Genomic DNA, 6,326 nt, shown 5'->3' with positions numbered 1-6,326 from the left:
GCCCACTTCTCCAACCTATCCAGGTCTGCCTGGATGCGGTCCCTGCCTGCCGGTGTATTCACTTTACCCCACAGCTTGGTGTCATCAGCTAACTTGAACAGGGTGCTCTCCACACCCTCATCCAGGTCGCTAATGAAGATGTTGAACAGCACCGGCCCAAGGACCAAGCCCTGGGGGACTCCACTGCCCACACCCTCCCAAGTCGACTTCGACCCATCCACCACCCTCTGGGTGTGCCCCTGGAGTCAGTTTGCCACCCGCATGACTGTGCATTTGTCAATGCCACAGTCCCTCAGCTTGCCTACCAGAATTGGGTGGGACACTATGTCGAAGGCCTTCTGGAAGTCCAAGAAGATGACATCGACTTCCTCCTTCCCATCTAAGCTCTTTGTTACCTGGTCATAGAAAGAGACAAGGTTAGTCAGGCAGGATCGGCCTTGCACGAACCCATGTTGGTTACCTCTCAACATCACTTCCCCTGCAGGGCTCTCACAAATGTGGCCCTTGATAATTTTTTCAAAGACCTTCCCCAGGATAGAGGTGAGGCTGACTGGCCTGTAGTTGCCAGGCTCATCCTTCCTCTCCTTCTTGAAAATAGGGACCGCATTGGCCCTTTTCCAGTCCTCAGGGACTTCACCCGAGCACCAGGAGTCCTTGAACAGCCATGCCAATGGCTCTGCAATGACACCAGCCAATTCCCTTAGCACCCGCGGATGAAGGTCATTCGGGCCCGCTGACTTGGACACATCTAAGCCCTCCAGCTAATCCTTAACTAGATCTGAACTAACGGTCGGGGGACTCACATCCTTCCTGGGCCTCGCTGTCACCCGAGAGCACCCCATTGTCAGCAGACAGGAACACGGAGGCAAAGAACTTGTTGAAGAGTTCTGCCTTCTCTTGCGCGCCCGTCACCAACTGCCTGCCCTGCCTCGTAGGGGTCCAATGTTACCCCAAGACTTCTTCTTGTTACCTATATACTTGAAGAAGGACTTTTTGTTACCTTTAATCCCAGAAGTTAATCTAAGGTCTAGTGCTGCTTTCACCTTCCTTACCAAATCCCTACAAGCTCGGGTCAGGGAGGTGTACTCCTCCTTTGTCCCTGCCCCCTGCTTCCACCACCAGTCTGCTTTTTTTTTCTGTCCTCAGGCCAGCCTGGATATCCACACTCAGCCATGAAGCTTTCTTAGACCCTTTTCCCGTCTTCCTGCGCAGAGGAATTGCTTCCTGCTGCGCCCCAAGGATAGCCTCCTTGAAGAAGAACCACCTTTCCTGGACCCCCATAATAGCTACCCCCTGGGCTCCGAGTGCCTCCCTGACTACTGCCCTGAGCACATCGAAGCTGGCTTTCCTAAAGTCAAGCATTTGTGCTGTGCTAGTTACCCTCCCCACCTTTCTCTGAATAGCAAACTGGATCATTTCATGATCACTGTCCCCTAGCCTCCCTTGTACTAGCACCTCCCCCACCAGGTTGTCCCCAGAGGCTAACACCAGATCCAGTATGGCGTTTCCCCTAGTGCGGAAGAGTACCTCCTGCACAAGGTGTAGGTCCTGTACGCACGTAAGGAACCTTCATGAGTGGCTAGACCTGGCCAACTGCTCCTCCCAGTTGATGTCAGGGTAATTCGTATCCCCCATGACCACAACATCCTTTGCACGCTCGGCCTCTCCAAGCTGCCTGGAAAATTTCAGATCCAGCTCTTCCTCCTGATGTGGTGGCCTGAAGTAAATCCCTACCACTAGATCCCTCTCCCCCTGCCCTCCTTGAAGTTTGACCCACAGGGTCTCAGTTAAGCCTTCCTCTGGCCCCATTTGGAAGGTAGAACTGGTATACTGTTCCCTAACATAGAGCGCTACCCCCCCCACACCTTTTTTCCCCTTCCTATCTCTTCTAAACAACCTATAGCCCTCTATGTCTACTGCCCAGTCAAAAGTTTCATCCATGTCTCCACTAGGCCAACCAGGTCGATTTTACTACTTGCAAGCAGGAGAGCATGTAGAAAGCTTCATATTGTTCAAGCACTTTGTGTAATTAAGAAATTCCTCACAATACCTGCACTTGCTGCTTGACCTTCTCAGTCTATTTCCATGAAAATGGAAGATATGGGGAGGGGTCTAAAACAAACAAACATTAGATGGTAAAAGAAATGTATCAAGAAATAAGATTCACTTTGGACTAGATTGTGATTTCTACTGCAGTTAAATTTTACCACCATTCTGCTGAGTAGAGCTAGTCAAAATCTTCCCATCCCATCAAAAATTTCTGACTGAATATAAGCTCTTTGTCCTGTAAATAAACATTTTTGTAAAAAAAAAAAAATTGTTTTGAAATCTTCTGGGCTTTTGATGATCGATTGTTTGAAAATCAGAAAACATGCAGAAAAATCCTAAGTATGTATTTTTTTCTTTTTCACAGAAAAGACGTACTGTTTTCCAGCTAGTTACATGGTAGGGGTATTGAATCATTAACGACTGAAAGGGGATGCTATCAACAGAGTCTGTATCTCCTGTAGCATACAGGTCTTTCTTGGAACTTTCCATTCACAAAGATTGACCCTGTTACATTTGTAAGCTCTGACAAAGTCCATGGGCCTAAGGTAGATTTACTAGAGCTGTATGATATAATGTGCTACTGAGAACTTCAGAGAGATATTCTTCGTCTCTCTGGACTGGGTAGGATATAGGATATGAACCAGAGATATGGAGAAGAACAAAGTTGTTGTTGTCGTTGTTGGGTTTTTTTAGCACTTACCATCAAAAGAGTACTTTGCGTTGCTCTATGTGGAAAGAGACAACATGAATATCAGAGCTGGGTATTTGTTGAGTAAATTAACAGAGACAAGCTTGCAGATCCTTGTTTTGAAAAGAAGCATCAGTTCCTAAAACCTGTTCTAGACCTTGCTGATGCCAATGGAATGACCTGACTGGATTAACCTGATTTTTAGAATTAAGTAACCAGGGTAAATTATTTTGAATTCAGACTTTACTTCTCACAAGTACTCAGTGGGTGCATCTACACATGTGCTTTAATGCTCATTAGCCTATCTTAATGCACATTAACACATCACTAAAAAAATGTGCTTTTTAGTTTATGTGCATTAAAATAGGATAATTCTTATTTCCTAGTACCTCACAGTGGAGGGCACTTTAACACATGCTCTGAGGGTGGGGGAGGCTCCAAGAGCCACTCTAATTAAAGTGTTGCCACATCTCCTACATCAGTGTCCCCATGTTTTAAAAATGATGGCAGGGGCACTTGAAGTAAAGCTCGTTCAAGCACCACCACCATCATTATTAAGTGTAGAGATTCTGATACGAGACGCGAGAGGCTGCTGGAGGGCCACAATTGCCCTGCTCCACCAGACTCAGTTAATCAGGGCTGCTCTGACATGCTGGAATTCCAGCATGTTAGAGCAGCCTCAGCATTCATGTATAGGTGCCCAGAGGCACTAGATTTAATGTGCATTAACTAAAGCACATTAATGCATATGTAGCTGCAACCAGTGATATTAATTCAAATGTGTTATTTGGTTAGGCAATTCTGGTGGGTAAGCCTGTTTGCTATCCCTTGAGTAAATCAAAGGGACACAGGTCTACACAAAGCAAATCCATTTCCAAATGGGAACAGGGTTTGTGGAGAAATGTATGCAACATCAGGCTAGCTCTAGTGATGAATCAGGATTAAGTGAGAGAAAACTCCATCCTGTAAGGATGTTGGGTGGCCTTTAAATGAACGTCCATCAGATCATGGAAACCACAGAAGCTGGTTAGAGGTATTTGCGGCAAGTATTTTAAAAGCAAAGAAAAAAATAGCTTTACCTGGTCCACTGCTTTTGGTTAATGATTTCACCTAAAAAAGATAAAGAAAATATCTCACAAGGATGGAGATGTATTGAAAATAGTACAGCCTTTTGCAATTTGTTGCTGAAGGACCTTGATGCCTTCTTTTCAGGTCCAGGTAGGGTTAGAGAGCAAATGAAATGAGCAGTCCACTAGGCGTGTGCGAATAGGCAGCTATGCGATGTGATCGATGCGATGCAATCGATACGATACGATCAATGTGATCAATGCGATCGATGGATGCGATAGATGTGACCGATCGATGCGACAGATGCGGTGCGGTGCGATCGATGCGATGCGCTCCATGTGATCGATTGATGAGATCGATGCAATCGATTGATCAATCGATGCTATTAATCAATGCCACTGATCAATCGATGCGATTAATCAATCAATGCAATCGAGGCAAGATCGATTCGATGGATTGATGAGATTGATGGATCGATGCAAGCGACGGATGCAATTGATGCGATGGATGGATCAATGCGACGGATTGATGTGACCGATCGATGCGATCGATGGATGGATACGATGCAATCGATGCGATCAATGCGATGCGATTGATGCGATCCATCGATGCGATGCGAATGCGATGCAATCGATTGATGCGATGCAATGCAATGCAATGCGATGTGATGGATCGATGCGATCGATGCTATGTGATTGATCGATGGATGTGATCGATGGATGCAGTCAATGCAGTTGATCGATGCAATGGATCGATGTGATGGATTGATGTGATAGATGCAATCGATGTGATGGATCGATGCGATCGATGGATGCGATTGATCAATCAATGCGATTGATCGAGGCGATAGTTGGATGCGATTAATCGATGGATGTGATTGATGGATGCGATTAATCAATCGATGCGATTGATGGATGCGATTGATCGAAGCGATTAATCGATGGATGCGATGGATCGAGGCGATGGATGCGATGCAATGGATCGAGGCGATTGGTGCGATCGATTGGTGCGCTTGAAGGATGCGATTATTCAATCGATGCGATCGATGGATGCGATTAAGCGACGGATGCGATTGATGGATGCAATTAATCGACGGATGCGATTGATGGAAGCGTTTAATCGACAGATGCGATTAATCAATGCAATTAATCAACGGATGAGATTAATCGATGGATGCGACTAATCGAGGTGACCGATGCATGCAATCGATGGATGCGATAACGCTATCAATGCAATGGATGCGATAACGCGATCGATCAATGTGATCGATTAAATCGCATCCTTCAATCGCACCGATCCATCGCATCAATCGATCGCATCCATCGATTGCATCCATCGATTGCATCACGTCAATCACATTGATCACATCGCATCGATCTGTCCATCGCATCGATCAGTCCATCGTATCGATTGATTGCATCCATCACTTGCATCAATCCATCAATTGCATCGATCCATCGCATCGATCCATGACATTGATCGATTAATCGCATCGATCCATCGCACTGATCGATTAATCGCATCGATCCATCACATTGATCGCATTGATCACATCGATCCATCGCATCAATCCATCGGACACAGTTTGGAGTTAGATCAGAAAATCTCTGGTGGTAAGTTGCTGACACACATCTTGCATCCACACAACTGTAGAAGAGACTTGTGGCTGTTGGTAAACTGCTGACTACAGTAAGGGTGCTCAACCGCCAACCCATGGGTCCACAGAGCCATAGCATCTGGCCCACAGGACTCTACACGGGTCAGGAAATTTGGTGCCTGGGAAGCAATTGACATCACCACATGTCCTCCGCTGCCAAATTTTCAAGCCCCATGTAGCTGGATTGGGGCCTGGCCTGGGCTGCTGGTGTGAAGCTGGATCCAGGTCTCCCTACCCCCTCCCGCAGCAGCTGGATTGGGCTCAGGCAACCCCCTGTGTGGCCGGATGAGGCAGGCCACTGCCTCCCACCCTTGCATGGCCAGAACCAACCTGGGCTGTTGCTGTGCCCTGTGCACTCCGCAGAACAGACCCTTGCTATGCCTGCTCTGCACGTCAGATCCAGACCACCAGCTAGATCTGGCTTACAAAGGGACCTGGCACTGCCCATCTGACCCACGACCCACTGTACTAGAGTGTGTGGAAATATCACATGAAAGTTTGCAGGCTGCTCTAGCCATGGGCACAGCATACTACATTGGAGAAACCACGCATAGCCACCCAGGGCAGCAGTATGTAGGTAGGTAAGTATGCTAGGCCTGGTACATTTAGGGAACACATGTTGGAGCATATTTGGTGAACATGGGTTTTTGGAGCCCTGCTGCGCCTGTGTCATTCTTTCATGTTGTTTTGTTATATAACAGTGCAAAAGGCAAAGCAGAGGCACTTTCTTCTACAGCTAAACAAGGAACTTAAGAGCATACACAAACCAGCATTATGTATAATGCTGCTCAGTCACTCAGCAGCTGAAAAGTATGTCTGTGTGATAAAAGAGCTTGCTGAAGGCTCTATGAAGATTAGACCAAG

General features: G+C 46.7%; 1 long non-coding RNA gene across 2 annotated transcripts in view; it reads right to left on the bottom strand.

The window, feature by feature from the left end:
• LOC109290074 overlaps positions 1–3,041 on the bottom strand; it is a 24,239-nt gene extending 21,198 nt beyond the window's left edge. Inside the window, exons 1-2 of one of the 2 annotated variants that reach the window (XR_002095514.1) lie at positions 2,750–3,041; positions 2,051–2,112 (exon numbers count right to left, since the gene is read on the bottom strand). This is a non-coding gene — a long non-coding RNA (uncharacterized LOC109290074). Of the gene's footprint in view, positions 1–2,050 lie in introns of both variants that reach the window. The other variant, XR_002095513.1, reaches the window with a different exon arrangement.
• Positions 3,042–6,326: the final 3,285 nt, after the last annotated feature.

The sequence above is a fragment of the Gavialis gangeticus genome, unplaced genomic scaffold (assembly GCF_001723915.1).
Source record: "Gavialis gangeticus isolate Ggan-Ray unplaced genomic scaffold, GavGan_comp1, whole genome shotgun sequence".
Classification (NCBI taxonomy): Eukaryota; Metazoa; Chordata; order Crocodylia; family Gavialidae; genus Gavialis; species Gavialis gangeticus.
Note: the sequence above shows the minus strand (reverse complement) of the source record. Positions and strands in the feature narration are given on the sequence as shown.